Source organism: Apodemus sylvaticus, chromosome 7, assembly GCF_947179515.1.
Source record: "Apodemus sylvaticus chromosome 7, mApoSyl1.1, whole genome shotgun sequence".
In the NCBI taxonomy this organism is placed as follows: Eukaryota; Metazoa; Chordata; class Mammalia; order Rodentia; family Muridae; genus Apodemus; species Apodemus sylvaticus.
Window position 1 is genome coordinate 110,661,257 of NC_067478.1, and position 16,541 is coordinate 110,677,797.

The 16,541-nt window shown below is 45.9% G+C and overlaps 1 protein-coding gene across 3 annotated transcripts in view; it reads right to left on the reverse strand.

Moving 5' to 3' along the window:
* Bbs9 (Bardet-Biedl syndrome 9) overlaps positions 1 to 13,920 on the reverse strand; it is a 390,144-nt gene extending 376,224 nt beyond the window's left edge. Inside the window, exons 1-2 of one of the 3 annotated variants that reach the window (XM_052188802.1) lie at positions 13,355 to 13,920; positions 9,889 to 9,966 (exon numbers count right to left, since the gene is read on the reverse strand). The gene's annotated coding sequence lies outside the window, so the exon portion shown is untranslated. The remainder of the gene's footprint in view (positions 1 to 9,888; positions 9,967 to 13,354) is intronic. The other 2 variants (XM_052188801.1, XM_052188800.1) reach the window with 2 other exon arrangements.
* Positions 13,921 to 16,541: the final 2,621 nt, after the last annotated feature.

A 16,541-nucleotide genomic window follows, 5' to 3' on the forward strand; every position in this document is an offset into this window, starting at 1 on the left:
AAAGTCACACCCAGCTGCAAAGGAATGAAGGCTCCTTATATGGGTGGGGCCGCCCTTGCGGGTGGGCCTCATGCCCAGGAGAAGTTGCCCAAAACAAAGTTAACTTGATGGTACTTTTGCAGATTTTTTTAAATCTCACTTTGCTTTGCTTGAGCATTTTTTTTTTTTTTGGCTTACTGATCTTTTGCTTGCTTGTTTTGATTTCTATATTTGTGGGTTTTGTGAGGATTTCTGAGTGTGTGTTTCTTGGTTCTTTGTCTTTTGAGAGGGAGAAAGAATATAAAGTAAGGTGGGTGGGAAGGTACACAGACCTGAGAGAAGGGGGATGGAAAACATGGCCAAAACATACGGCGGAAAAGGTTGTCAAGGAAAAAACTAAACTATATACACATACACTTGCACGAACACGTGCACACACAAGCACACACAATAAAACAAAATACAATTCACAAAGTCCCTGGGAAGACGACCCTGTGGTAGGCAAGAACGTTCTGAATGGAACACCAATAGTGCAGGAAGTAGCCCCCTCTCAGCAGATGGAAGACTGTGAAATATAAAGTTTCTGCACAGCAAAGACAACAAACAACAGAGCCCACGGCCCACGGAAGGGGAGGACATCTTCACACTCCTGCTTCAGACAGGGGCTAACATACAGGATTTACAAAGAACTATAAAAATTAAATACCAAGGAAATAAAACTGATAGCCAACAAATCCGCTAATGAACAGCATACCAAAAAGGGAGGCACAGAAGGCTGATAACTATTAACTTCCAAATGTACACGGTATGCTGCAGTCTCCATGCCCTAAAGCTCAACAAGGCCTCACTTTGACTGTACATGGGCTTGCAACATCTTAGCTGTCAGGAGGAGACACAATAAAAAATCAAAAGTGGAGCAGCGGGGTAAATAACAATGTCTGTAAAAAGTGCTAAGAGCTCAGGACTGAGATGACTGAAACTGGCCAACCGCGAGCTTCTGAACCTCTACTGATAAATTATGCTGCTGCTGCTGCTGCTGCTGCTGCTGCTGCTGCTGTTACTATGCATAAGGAACTTTGTTTATAGCAAGAGGAATTGACAACCTATGCATGGACCTTTTCAAAATCTAAGCAGGGCAGAAAACCAGATACTAAAATGTATCTTTCTCTGTGGTGAATCCACAGCTTCTTTTATGAACTATTTGTTAAAGCCTGAAATGTTAAGACTAGAAGACCCGTCCACACTGCACTGGGTCAAAGCTGGAGATTTCTTTAGGGAAGGAATAGGATTCAGAGTAACCACTTTCCCCGGAATGTGTGTCACTCAGCTCTGCCACCTATGACTGTTCTTGTCACTGGTACTGACACACGTGTACACTAATTCCTCTGTGTGTGCACGCGTGTGATGTGACACCAGTCAGGCCAGAGGGCTTGTTATTATGCCACTAGTATCACCTGGACTCTTACTTCCTACACACAGGGAGAAGCCTGTGTTCAGGCTGTACACAGAGGGCAGGGCGGGGGGGGGGACAGCTCTGTGAGGACTGCAATGTACAATGTCAATCAAGGCCACACAAACTCAGAAACAAAGAAAAGAAATACACCATTCTCCCTCTGTGCCAATTCGGATCTACAATGTATAAACACACACACACACACACACACACACACACACACTCCAGTTTTAACTGAGGATGGTAACTGTGGGTATCTCACAACATTTAGAAAGGAGGTTAAGATGGGGTAATATTAGGTGACAGTAAAGAGAGAATGTAGGCAAGGTCCTGGGTATCATTAAGGAAGACATAAATCCGATCGTCTTTCTAGTTCCCACCACCACCGTAGTCTTTCTCTCCTTATGGTAGGTAAGTGATTTAAAATCTAATTGACAGAGTAATACCTCAGTGAGGACCCAGGCTTCAGCACGGCCGTCCTAACTGGTATTCACTGAGACACAGGGTTCCAGCTATTTGAGCGTCTACCTTAATCACACTGCATAATGTTTTTATTTGTGAATTAATTCTAATCAAATGGCTTTTTAAAATAAAGACCTCTAAAATAAAGGGTTTTTTGGTTGCTATTGTTGTTGTCTCTAAAGACGGAATCTGGTGTGTTGCACGATGACCCTGAACTCCTGATCTTGTACCTCCACATTCCAAGTTCTGGGATTATAGTCCTTTGCTGCCACACCCTGCTGAAGTTAATTCTCTCCTAACACATAGAAAATCAAACTTGCATAGCTTTGAGATTCGTGTTCGAAGTTAACTTTCACTCTTTGTATTATATACACGAGCATGAAACCACAATTCCAAATGCTTACGAGCATTAATCAGATACTCTGAACACCATTATGAATTCGGCTAAGAACCTATATATTCATTTTGAAATAATCCTATTTCCTGAGAACTTTAGGAAGGAATCACACAAAAATGGGAGGAAAACTTTTCTAAAGGATCACTATTAAAAATTGAAATGTCGTACTTAGCACAGAAATCTTTTAACAAAATACCTAACTTCCTCTCATGCCCAACTGCAACATCCTCTGCTCTAGAACTACAGGAACTCAGAGAGCTTCCACTTCCTCTAGAAAAGGCAAAGCGGAAGAGAGAATTTATCACAGGCACGAAGATACGCGCACGCATGTGTACACACGCACACGGAGACAGACAGACAGAGACAGACACCAGGAAGACTGGTTTGCGGGTCCATGCATGCATCTAACCATGTGCTCTCAGGCAACCGCAAGCCTCTGTACCTTAATTTCCTTCACAGAATGAGCACCCCAACCCTTCCTTCTAAGTTACTCCTGGGAAGGCATACTGCACTTTTCAATAAAAATGCTGCAGCACCTACCCTAGGATTACACATTTCTCTTCTTATTTGTTTAGACAAAGTCTCACGCCGTAGCTCAAAGGTAACCTAGCAACTCTCCTGCATCAGCCACTGAGAACTGGGATTTGAGAACCACGCCCAGCTTCTGCATTAATTCCTAGTGTACATGAGACTCCACAGTCTGGGCTCCAGTGGCTCTCCGGGAACACATTTCCTCCATAACCAGCTACTTAGGGAAGGTCTCCTAACATTCAACTCAAACGAGTTGGTTACAGAGCCAGGCTCACAGGAGTGCAGGCTTAGCTCTGGGCACCACATTTCTATCACTCCGTATATATAGGGCCACTGTGTATTCCTGTATAAAGACACCTTATTTTATATTGTTGACTCATAACCACTGAAATCATGGTCAAGAGCCTTGTAACTCTAGCAGCCAGACCAAAATGTTTCTTTTTTTTTCTTAAGATTTATTTATTATTATATATAAGCGCACTGGGACTGTCTTTAGACACATGAGAAGAGGGCGTCAGGTCTCATTACATATTGCTGTGAGCCACCATGTGGTTGCTGGGATTTGAACTCAGGACCTTCGGAAATGTTTCTTATCACATGGATTTTCTCACAACTTCCCTGCTCTTAGGAACCTTACTCGGCACTTCAGCAGTTACTGCTTTTGTTGTTTCGTCTTGTCTTGTCTTTCTTTGCTTTTTTTTGAAACACAGTCTCATCGCGTAGCCCAGGCTGGCTTTGAACGTTCGATCCCCTGCCTCAGACTCCTGAGTCCTGGAATTGAAAGCATGTGCTAACTGCTGCTGACACACAAAACGGGAAGCAGAGCTGGTGAGAAGGCTGGGCAGGGCTGGCCACCAGCCTGCTGACCTAAGCTTGATCCCAGGGATCAAGGATCCCAGGAAGGAGAGAACAGACTCTGACAGCTGCTCTGGTTTATAGCATAAGAATTGAAAGAAGACAAAGCGGCCTTGGCATCTGTGGGATCCTGTAGGTTACTGTTCTCGCGGCTGAAGCAGCGGCCACAAGTGACTACAGCGCACCGACAGCATTGGTTTTGCGATTACAACCAACTTAGCAAACGGCAGGTTCACAAACACAGAATCTGAAAATAACAAAGACCACCGTACTCCTTAAACACACAGAACAACCTGTTCCTTGAAGTAGGCCTTCTACACACAGGAATCATAGAAACCAAGGCCATGTTCTTCCATCTAAAATGAACCAAGAAACTGTCTTAGAATGCTGACAGTCTCGAACACTGGAGACAGGCTGTGTGAGCCTGGATTCCCGTGACAGCACATACCAACCACGCAGCCACGCAGCCACGCAGCCACGCAGCCACGCAGCCACGCAACCACGCAACCACGCAGCCACGCAACCACGAAGTGTGACTACCACCTTTGTCAACTCGTCTGGATTTGGAACTACCTAGGAGATCATTATAGGCATGCCTTTGAGGGTGTTTCCAGAAATTTTTAGCTGAGAGGGAGAACACCCTCAGCCTACAGAGAAAAGGATTCTTTGACTTGCCCGGCATACTTGATCATGACAGGAGGCCAAGGCGAGAACTCAAGGTAAGGACCTGGAGGCGGGAACTGAGGCAGAGTCTGCCTCAGAATGCTGCTAACTGGCTGGCTTCCCCAGCTCACTCAGCTACCTTTCTCATGCAAGCCAGACCCATCTACCTAGGGATGGCTCCGCCTACAGTGGGGTGAGCCTTCCGACAACCATCACGCCCGCCCACCATCACATCAAGCCCAATGGAGGCAGTTCCTCAGTTTAGGTTCCCCCTTCCCAGACTCGAGTTTGTGTCAAGTTGACAATAAACTACACAGCACGGTGGGTAAGACCACTCCCCAGGCTTTAGTCAGACTGGGTAAAAACGGAACAGCGGAGATGGCAGCTGAACCCCAACACTCATCCCTCTGTTTCCTAACTGCAGGTACCATGTGACCAGCCACCTGCTCCTGCCACACCTCCCCGCCATGGTGACTCCAATGAGCCCAGTTATTGTGGAAGCTGCAGGAAGACAGCCTAGGCTACCGACTAAATGAATTCAAGGGTAGCCTGGGCAACTTAGTGAAACTCTGCCCCCAAATTAAAATCATTTAAAGGGCTGGAGAGATAGTTGGTGGTAGAGCTCTTAGTGCCTAGTGTGTCCAAAGTCCTAGGCTCATCCCCAGGACTACCATAAATAAATAAATAAATAAATAAATAAACAAACAAACAAACAAACAGAAAACCAGTCTGATGGTTAATCTTGTCAACCTGATGGGATTTAAACTCACCATGGGAACCTCTGAGCATGTCTGTGAAGAGGGCTCTAGGGTAGGTTAGGGTGAAAAGATCTACCTTAAATGCGGGCTACCTTAAGGGAGCCTACGGGCTTGGGTCCTAAACTCATGAAAGGAGAAAGCCAGCTGAGTGGCAGCCCTGCCTCTCAGCTCCGGGCTGCAGGCACATCGTGACCAGCTTCCTCGAGCACCATGACTTCCTGACAAAATATAAAATACGCAGTCACTTCCTTGGGTCGTTTTGGGGGGGGGGGGGTCTTGGGGACAAGGTATGAGGGTTCTGTTGTTGTTTCTTCTGTTTTGTTGTTTCCTTTTGTTTTCATGTACCTCAGGCTGGCCTAAACTCGCAATCCTCCCACGGCTGGCCCTAAATATCTTTTAATGTGTCATTTGATGAACTCCTATGGCAGAGGAGTGAGACCTGCCTTTCCCCAGTGCTGGGCAGATGTTCAGCATTTTAAAAACACTGTGAAAAAAACACCACTAGCAAGAGCTAAAGTGAGAGCTCAGCAGTTAAAAGCACATACCACCCTTTTAAAGGACTCAAATTCAGTTCATAACACACGCACGCGCGCGCGCGCACACACACACACACACACACACACACACACGGTTTTGTTTTGTTTTTTAGGGTTTTGTGTTGTTATTGGTTTTTTTATTGTTTTGTTTTTTGTTTTTTGTTTGGTTTTTCATGACAGAGCTTCTCTGTGTAGCTCCAGCTGTCCTGGAACTCACTCTGTAGACCAGGCTGGCCTCAGAAATCCGCCTGCCTCTGCCTCCCAAGTACTGGGATTAAAGGCGTGCGTCACCACCGCCCGGCTGCTTTTTTGTTTTTCAAGACAGGGTTTCTCTGTGTAGCCCTGGCTGTCCTGGAACTCACTCTGTAGACCAGTCTGGCCTCGAACTCAGACAAATCCTTCTGTCCCTATCTCCCATGTGCTAGCATCAAAGGTATGTGCCACCACCACCCAGCAATAATTTTAAAATAATAAAATATGTCCTGTGGGCTAGAAAGATGGCTAAGGGAACATATTGTCCTTTCAGAGGACACAGGTTTGGATCCCAGCACCCACATCAGGATGCTCAGAACAGCCAGCCTCTAACCCAACGTCGGGGATCTTACGCCCTCTTCCGACCTCTGTGGGTAACTGCAGTCACATGCACCAACCCACACACAGTTACACATATACACAGACGATTAAAGCTTTTCTAAAATGAAATGTTATACACTGCTGTTACTGCTGAACTCTGCTGGCCTATAGGGTGAGCACTCCTGCTGTTCATTCCCTCTGGATAAACAAAGGTGGCCAGGCGGGGGTAGCCGGGCTGGCTACTCAGTGCACTCTTACAGCCCAGACTAACCGCCAGCCCTACCAGCAGCCTTGAGCACACCTTAGACACCTTAAGATACTATGCGATGCGAAGACGGCCTATAGTTGCCTTGGCTCCTAAAAGCACTGTCCCTGATTTTAGGCCCCGTTACATGCCTTTGTGAACCATTTCTGCCTTGACCAGCGGTGGAGCACATACCCTGGCAGTCGAACTACCTTGATTGGAGCTAAGAAAGCCATGATTGGTCCAAACCACAAGCCTTTGACTGTGATTGGTGCTAAGAGGCAAAGCTGTGATTGGGTGGGAGGTAGGGGTGGAGCCACTCACTTGACAGCTGAAGAGGTCCCAGGGATCTTGGAGGCAGTCTCAGCAGCTCACACCCATTGTGTCTGGCACCAGTTTCAAGGCTCTGGCTACCAGTTTGTGCCCAGATGCAGTGCCGGAAGCTGAACTCGCTTCTAACGCCAGGTTCTGCATCTGCAACTTGACAGCTCGGGGTCTGGTGGTCGCTGCTCAAGTCCCCTCCCTACTCTCACACAGGAGACAGCTGAGCCCGAATGAAGTCGGCGGCACCGTGACAGGCGTCCTGGCTCAGCCCACATCCCACCCGCAGACCGTCTTGGCGGCAGGTACTACAGTCATCCCAGCTGCGGCCTCTGAGTTATGGCGAAGGTCAGGCTATCCCACGCCTGAAGAAGCAGCTGAGCAGTTGAGAGCAATCAGGACCCCAGCGCAGCGAAGGCAAGGAGAGCCTAGCCAGCTAAGCCCGCATGGCGAGTCCCGGGGCGGTCTGGAAAACAGGATGGACCGAGCCTCACGCCAGGGCGGAGAGAAAGGAATGAGCACAGAAGACAGGAGAGCAGAGAGCAGACAAACGGCTGTAAGGAACCAGAGACGAGAACTTGCAGGCCTGGGTCCCCAGAAGAGTCGATAGAGCTACCAAGCCTGCAGCCAAGGGTCTCGGGCTCTACCCATGCTGAGAACTCTAACACTAACCACCGCCAAGGACCAAGGGTCCCACTGCCAAGGACCAAGGGTCCCACCACATGAGACGTAAGCAGGGACTGAAACACTAGAGGGCGCCACTTGCCACTGCGTCCACCTGCCCACTGCCTCCACACAGGCAGTGAATCTGAGGAAGACCAAAGCTGCAGGAGACCAGTTCTTGAAGAGTGTTCGGCCACCCATGATCTCTGTCCGGGTAAAGCAAAAGACCCATCAGCCTCTAACGGCTGCCCCAGTGGAGCATATGGAGTGTCCCAGTATACTTCAGCAACTTTAAAACGTGATGCTTGGGAAACTGTGGTATGAGTGCTTGCTGTGTGAGTGCGATGCCCTGAGTTCAAATCCCCAGGACCCATGTAAAAAGCCATGCACACACGTGTCCCAGAGCAAGGCGGGGGGGGGGGGGGGAGGGGCAGAGGATCTCTAGTGTTTTCTATGGCACACTGGCCAGTCAGCCTATCTGAAAAAACGCTGCGCTCCAACATGCACACATGCATAAAGCAGGCATGTGCCCACCACGGCGCAGCCAGGCAGAATGCCTTACGGAATTCAGCATTTGGGAGCCAGAGGCAAGAGGATCACGAATTTGAGACCAACTTGAGTTAGACAGCTAGTTTGAGGCTATATATAAGACTCAATCACACACACACACACATACACACACATGCACACGCACATGCACACGCACACGCGCACGCGCACGCGCACATACACAGGCACACACACATAGAGACACACACAAAGTAATATGATATACAATTTGAAAAAAATCTATAGGGCATCATTCTGAATGTAAAAAATAAAACCCAAGAGATCGCATAGAAGTGAACATATTGCTAGAATATTCTCAAAATGACTAATTTTACCTATATAAAATGGATCAGTGGTTGGCTGGAACCACAAATGGCTAGTACAGGGAAATGTCTATGGGATTCATTTCTAAGAATTATAAAGTTAGAATCAAGATATGGTGACTCATGCCTGTAATGCCAGCACTGGGAGGTGGAGGTAAGAGGCCAGGGTGGATGCGCAGCCTAGCTACATAGTGAGGCTGCAGAAACCCCGTCTAAAGCACAAAGCCTCACACTGAAACCTATTTCTTTATATGCCACCCAAAAGATTAATTAAAAAATATTGTAGTTTAGTTTAAAATTATCAGTGTATGGGTTTAGACTATTTATACTGTTATGGGAAAGCATTACTGAGACTGTGATGTGTTAATTTTCAAAATATAATGAAATGATTACAAAATGACCTCAGTCCCCTGCACTGCCCAGTACTGGGCGTGGCATGCAGGCCTGTAATCCCAACAGTGGAAAGGCAGCCATGGAAAGACTAGGAGAACAAGGCCATAGGAAGACCAGCCTGGCCTACAGGAGACGCTGCCTCGAAAATGGGAAGGGGGGATATAAATAAATACATGAGTTCCAATATATATGAGGGCTTCTGAAAAGTATTTATATCACCCGTGACTAATGGTTTTACATAATCACTCTAACTGCCAGATGACCCAACTTAAATCTGGCAGTGAATACCCAAAAAATGCATTAAATACTTTTATTATCAATTTATTGGATTTTTACTTGAATGAACCAATGGTATTTAATAGACTACAATTTTTTTCATTACATACTCCAGATACACAGGAAAATAGTAACATATACTTTGGTCTCATCACCTCCCCATGCACCAGCTCTCTGGTTTGTTTGACAGGGTCTCATGTAGCCCAGGCTGGCCTCAAACTTGCTATAAGGTCCATGCCAGCCTTGAACTCCTGACCTTCCACCTCCTGAGTGCTAGACTCTCAGGTGTGCACCACCATGCCCAGCTAAGGTGCATCTTTTCTCATAGCCCAGAGCAGCAAATTAAGTAAATCCTTTCCTGGGACATGTGGTAGAGAGAATGAATTCAACAGACACGGGATACGGTCATGGACTTCAGAAGAGGGGTGTGTATGGAGAAAGCTGTGACCAGCTTTCCTCAGTCAAGGGCTTGGTCCACAGGCTGCTTTGTGGGAAGTGGCAGGCTCCGTCGAGGGACCCAGTTGCAGGGCTGGAGAGCTGGCCTCAGAGGTGTGGGTGTGGAAGAGCCAGGGGGCTGACCAGCTCAGCTCCACCCAGGCCCAGACCCAACAAGGCTTTGCATTGGTCCAACCCAACATCTATCCCATCTATGAACTGCTGGAGAGTTCTGAAGATCCAAGGCTGCAGGGTCTCCATGACCGGGGCAAGAGCAGGATCTCTTGAGAGGATTCCCGTGAGGACTTTCAAAGCAGAGTTGGAATTTAGTAAGAGATTTGAATACAGGTTTGATGCATTAGAGTTGAGAAAGAAAAGCATTCAGGGAAAAGGCAAACCACCCAAAACTGTGGTGCGGTGCCTAGTCCAACCACGCTGCAGGAGAGTTCCAGTTAAATCCCACATCCAATGACAAACCTTGCTTCTGCACATGCACTGCCACGGGCGGTTTCAGACCCTTGTTTCAATATGCACTAATAATGTACAATTTAAGGTCTGGGGAAATGAAAAAAAAGGCATGTATCAGTACAGGGCTTCCATTTCTTTTGGTATTTTGTCTGGTTTTTGAGACAAGGTCTCCTATGTTGCCTGAGTTGGCCCCGAACTTGCTCTGTCAGAAGGCGGGCTGTGAACTCAGAATGTTCTTGCCTCGGTTTTCTCAAGGCTGGGTTTACAAAAACCCTCCACCCCACCTACATCACTGGTTTTTCTTTTAAAGGACATTTTACCACATTTGAGAGCGGCTTGTGCCATGGCACACCTGTGGCAATCAGACAACTTGTAAAAGTTGGTTCTCTCTTTCTATATGTGGGTCCCCGGGGATTCCATGTTATCACACTTAGCAGCAAGGACCTTTACCTGCTCAGCCATCTCGACAGCCACCACTGACATTTCTTTAAGCAAAAAGGTGAAAAACCAAAAATAAAGTTTCCAGTGACTATTCTGTCCTTCCGTTATGAAAGGGGGTAAGAGCTAGCGTCTAGTCGTCTTTACGGACTTTCAGACTAGGCATCAACATTTTGCAAGAACTCTATTTGAATCAGACCGTAGGGCTGGATAGCTCTGTGGGGAGAGACACTTGCCACCAAGACTGGAAAACTGAGTTCAGTCCCTGGAACCGCAATGGTAGAAGGAGAACCAACTCCAAAGGTGTACTCTGGCCTCTACACACATGCTGTGGCGCAAGCGTGCGTGCACAAACACACATACACACACACACACACACAGAGCATAAATCAATAAATGTAATTTTAAATACTCTACAGAACAACACAAAGATATGATTGTTTGGGTATCCCTGAACACAGAGAAGGTAAGGAATCTTCCCAAGTGGTCGCTTGCTTATATTTAAGCTTTATGTATGGGACAGGCAGTGCTAACGCCTCACTGAACTAGACTCACACATGTAGAACTGACTCATATCAATGGCCGTACAAACCCAAAGGATGCAGTGGGAACAACCTACACGTCTGAGGTGGGCTCTGAAATCAGGAAGCTGTCCTAAGGCCGCTATTGTTAACATTGGATGTTAACAATAATGTTTCTGTCATTGAATTTCAGGAAATAGCTACTGGGTTGTCTGGTCCAGTCATGTAAAATTAAACAAATATTTCTTTGAAAGCAATATGGCAGCCGAGCAGTAGAGGACTTAATATGTTCAATCTCAACACTGTGGAGGCAGAAGCAGGCAGATCTTTGAGTTCAAGGCCAGCCTGGTTTACAGAGTGAGTTCCAGGAGAGCTGGAGCTATACAGAGAAACCCTGTCTTGAACGACCACTCTAAAAACAAAACAAATCACTATTATGATGAGGGCTTGTATTGGAGTTTTCAGTTGACGTAAAAGGCACAGTGGTGGTTAGATAAACCTGTGTTCACTTTCTGATGTGATATTTCAACCATACAACCTCCGAGAAGGTCCTTATACTCTAGCATCAACTGATCTTGGTGGTAGGAAAATACAGTTGTCTAAGATATGCACTTCCTTAGCCAATATTCAACCCACTACAACCATTTAATAAAAGTCAGTAGTAGCCGGGCGGTGGTAGCACACACCTTTAATCCCAGCACTTGGGAGGCAGAGGCAGGTGGATTTCTGAGTTCAAGGCCAGCCTGGTCTACAGAGTGAGTTCCAGGACAGTCAGGGCTATACAGAGAAACCCTGTCTTGAAAAAATCAAAAAAAAAAAAAAAAGAAAGAAAGAAAGAAAGAAAGAAAGTCAGTAGTAATCCAGTAAAAGTAATAAGGAAATAGTTGTGGTGGTCATCCAGGTGTGACAGCAAGGTCTTCTAGGCTCAGAAGAATTTCAACTGGGACATCCAAAGGGTAGATCAGAAAGTGTGTGTACATGCTAGTGAGCACTTGTACATGCGTGTACATGTGCTTGTGCACGAATGCATTCATGCATGCATACATGTGTGTGTACATGTGTGTGTTTGTGCAAGTACCTGTGTATATGGGTGAATGAATGTCTTAGCAGGTATTGAAAGAGCTACACTCCCAGTCCTTATAAATATTATAATCAGAAAACATGTTTTATAATAATATATTTTAATACTTTTCAAAACTCAGGGGATTGGAGTGTTCAGTGGCACACATACATGCACATGTACAAACATACATTCTGACAAGTAGGGCTTCCTATATATCTGAAGAGGCGTGAAACCTTACAGTACTGCTAGGAGATTGTTTTTCCTGCAAAGAGCACTTCCATCAAGAAGTGATACCCTAGGGCCGGTGAGCTGGCTCAGCAAACAAAGATGTTGGCTGCCAAGCCTGACAGGACCCACAAGGCAGGAGAGAATTAGCTCTTGCAAGTTGTCCTCTCACCTCCACACCCTCACTGTGGTACCCCTGCCCACGCACATTCATGCACTGAAATATAAAATATTAAAATCTAATCAATGTTTAAAACTATAGCATAAACATAAGTGGGAGGTACAACCACAACCATTATATATAATTTAAAAAAAAATCCCTAAACTCTTACAAATAACTTGTAAGTGGTTTTCAAAATAAAGAAGTCTCTTGTTTTTAATTTCTATAATGGTCCAATCCATCACAAAAAAAAAAAATCTCAAGCATTATCTTCTTCAATTATTGCTATTAAGTTACTCCTAGTCTCTTGGAATGCTAGCAAACAGTAATGCATTACATGGTGGTACACACCTGTAATGACAACACTTGTGTGCCTAAGGCAAAGTATGTTCAAAGATGGCCTAGGGTACACAGACCAGCTTGGACTAAATTATTAAACATATTTTAAAAAATAAGAGGAGGGAAGAAAATATTTAAAAAACTCCACTTTCCCTCCAGTATCTTTCAATATGTGTGTATGAAATAAGATGTACATGTGTGTATACATTAGACACAATTTGATATTTAAAGACAATGTGAGATGCCAAAAAATAACCTATACGTTTATCCAGAATATGGAAGCCAAATGCAGACCTTGCTTGGGAGGAGCTGCTGATAAAATCAGCTTAGTCCATCTAAACTGCTGTGGTCTGCAAAGGAAAGAGAAAGGATAACCATTAATCCTATTGCAGGCAGCACTGAAGAGTGTCAACGTGCTCCCGCTTCAGCCGCAGACCGAGAACTGCTTTGACACTGCTCACAAGACCTGTTGAAATGTCACAGGCGAAAGATGCTCTTACTCCACGTGACTGCTACATGGGCTCCTTAAAAATCACTCCTCCTGCGAAGCTGTTTATAGGATCTACCCACGTCGTGTTAGCGGTTTGTTTGAATACAAGCCTCCTTTCTAGGAAACAGATCATCCTACATCTCCCAAACCACTACATGGCATCTGAGGGTTAATCCTGTTGACCAAGCATAGCCAATGCATTTATACATCCGATGATTAATTTCTGGAATATTTCTTACCTGATGCCAACAAGTGGGCTTTGCCTCACCTTGCTACGAACCCAGTATCCACAGACTTCCCTCCTGACGAGGATCCAGTGCTGGAACAGAAGTAACAGCCGTGCAAGCAACACTTAACTCCACTAGTGCCTCTTGGTCTTGTGTTCGAAGTTTTCCACGTCCTTAAGCTGAGAGAATCCTGCCAAGCAGCAACACAAGCTCCACGGAGGTGAAGTGAGTCCCAAGATCCCCTGCACCCTCTAGTCATCCCCCAGAGACAGGCAGGGGAAACGACATGGATCCCTCGGAAGCCACAAAACAAGAGAGAAAAACTCCAAGTCCGGATGCTCACGGAGAGGATGAAACCACCAGGGAGACTGTAAGAGGGGTGAGGCTGCGAGACAACAGCCTGCGGAAGACACCTCCCCACTCCAGCCTAAATCCAAGCTGCCTTCGCTCTGTTGTCATAGCATTTTACAACGGAGGCTACTGCGCAAGTCAGACGGGGGCCGCAGGGATTGCTGGGTGTTGTAGTCCGGGCGGCCGAGCACGCGCTGTTGGGGTAGTTTCCTGGGCGGCCCTTGTAGAATGGCTACCGGGCAGAGTGGGGCTGGGCGCCTCTGATCAGGCCTGTCCCCCAAGGCAGCATCGACGGAAGTCCCGCCCCTGCGGGGGTGCTCCTGCCACAGGCCACGCCCTCCTGTGCTTAGGTATTATCTTAGTGTCTAGGCCTGAACATGCAATGGTTTTCCTGTTTGAATCCGTCTTATTTCTTTCCCTGGCCTAACTGCTGTAGCTAAGAGTTCAAGCACTGTATTGAATAACAGTGAAGAGTAGACCCCCTTGTGTCATTACTTGTTTAGGAAAAATATCTACAGTTTCTCCCGTGTAGTATAGTATAGTATAGTATAGATGGCTAGTCTTAGTTGTCAACCTGACACACCTAGGAAGCGGTGCCCTCAACTGAAAATCCCCTACCTTCAGTGAGCGCTTTTCTTGATTGCTTGGTGATGTGGGAGAGCCTAGACCACTAAGGACTAGGCCGGTGGGTCTGCGTATATAAGAAAGACAGCCAGAGAGCAGCTGTTCTCCACAGTATCTGCTTGGGTTCCTGAACTGACTTCCTAACCAGTGGACTGGAACCTGTAAGATGAATCAGGCACAGCATACTCTCCATGCCATTTTTTGGTCATGGTACTTATCAAAGCAACAGAAAAGCTAACTAGTGCAGCTCTCTCGGGTTGAGGTATGGCCACTACTTTCTTCAGGCCTTTTGTCATAAAAGAATATTAAACTTCTGTCAAAGACCTTTTCTGTGTGTATTGAGGCGACCATGCGGTTTCTCTCCGTGAATCTTTCTGTGTTGTATTACATTTATTGATTTGCATATGTTGGACTGTCCTGGAACGCCTCTAATCAAGCCGTTTGTTCATCCTATATGCTTTAAAAAAAAAATATGGTATTAAATTATGTGCATTTCTGGGACATTTCTGCATGACATTTTTTTAGTTTGGTTTTGGTTTTGTTTGGTAGATTGCTGTGTTCTTACCAAGTTTTGGTGTCAGAATGAAGTTAGCTTTAGAAGATGAATTTGAAAGTGTCCTTTCCAGTTCTATTTCATGAGGAAACTTTTTTCTTGGATTTATTCTATCTACGCATATGAGTGTTTGGCCTGCATGAATGTAAGTGTACCACGTGCATGCCTGGTGCTTGCAGAGGGCAGCCTGGTGCTTCTGGGGAGCAGAAGAGAGCATGCCATCTTCTTGAACTGGAGTTACAGTCCATCGTGCACCTACACGTGCATGCTTAGAATGGTACCCAGGTCTTATGGAAGAGCTTTATTTACTATTGACCATGAAGACATCTTTCCAGCCACCTAGTTTATGGAAATTTTTGAGATGGATTGATGTCCATGTTTAACATCTGATAGAATGACAGAGTGAGCTCCTCTAGTTTGGAGGTTTGTTTATTCAAGAGACTGTCCCTGCTCCCATGCCATTGCCTGATATAGGGCTGTGTGCACCCTGTTGTTACAGGGCTGTGTACGCCTTGTTGTTATAGAGCTATGTACACCCTCCTGATGTAACTTGGGTCACGTGCTTCTGGAGAAGTATCCTCATCTCCATTTCCTAATTTGGGGTCCACGTTTTAAACAAGCTCCCTGATGGTCCTCTGAACTTCACTAGTGTCTGTGTGGCACCCTGTTTTTATCCCCACTCTCAAATGATTTAGGTCTCCTTGTTCTTTGGTTGAGTTTGGCTGAAAGTGTCTAGTTTTGTCTTTGCTAAGACTCAGCTCTTTCATGGCCATTTATTTTTTTTCTAATACAATTTTATTAATTATTTGAGAATTTCATACAATGTCTTTTTTAATTATTTTTATTTTAAGCACATGTGGATTTTGAACAAGAATCAACCAAGCTTGATGACTGTCTTAGTCAGGGTTTTACTGCTGTGAGCAGACACTGTGACCCAGGCAACTCTTATAAGGACAGCATTTAATTGGGGCTGGCTTACAGGTTCAAAGGTTCAGTCCATTATCATCAAGGCAGGAACATGGCAGCATCCAGCCAGGCATGGTGCAGGAGCTGCTGAGAGTTCTACATCTTCATCTGAAGGCTGCTAGCAGAAAACTGGCTTGCAGGCGGCTAGGATGAGGGTGCTAAAACCCACACCCACAGTGACACACCTACTCCAACAAGATCTCTTCTGCTATTCATTCAATCATTTAACTGTAATCCCCAAAGCAAGACAGGAAACCAACTGGGCAAACTCCAAACTCTGCATCTCCATGGCTAATGTCCTCAGATCTCCAATTCCCTTTTCATCTTTGTTGATTGCAACAAAGTTCTTTTCCTGGACTGGTTCCACTCCCTGTCAGCGTCATGAGAAAAGCAGGTATCCTATGGCTCTGCATCTCAAACATCTTTGGGTCTCCAAGGAACTTCAGGGTTACAGCTTGTTTCAGTGTCTGGGATCCACACATGATCTTCTGGTCTCCTCCCAAGGGCTGGTGTCACTTCTCCAGCTCTGCTCTCTGTAACACTCTAAGCTCAGATTGACCCACTCCATTGTCACTGCTGTTCTTGGTGGTCATCCCATGGTACTGGCATCTCTAACACACTGGGGTCTTCTTCTGCAACTAGGCTTTACCAATAGCCTCTCATAGGCTCTCTTCATGGTACCAAGCCTCAAATCCTTCAGTCCTG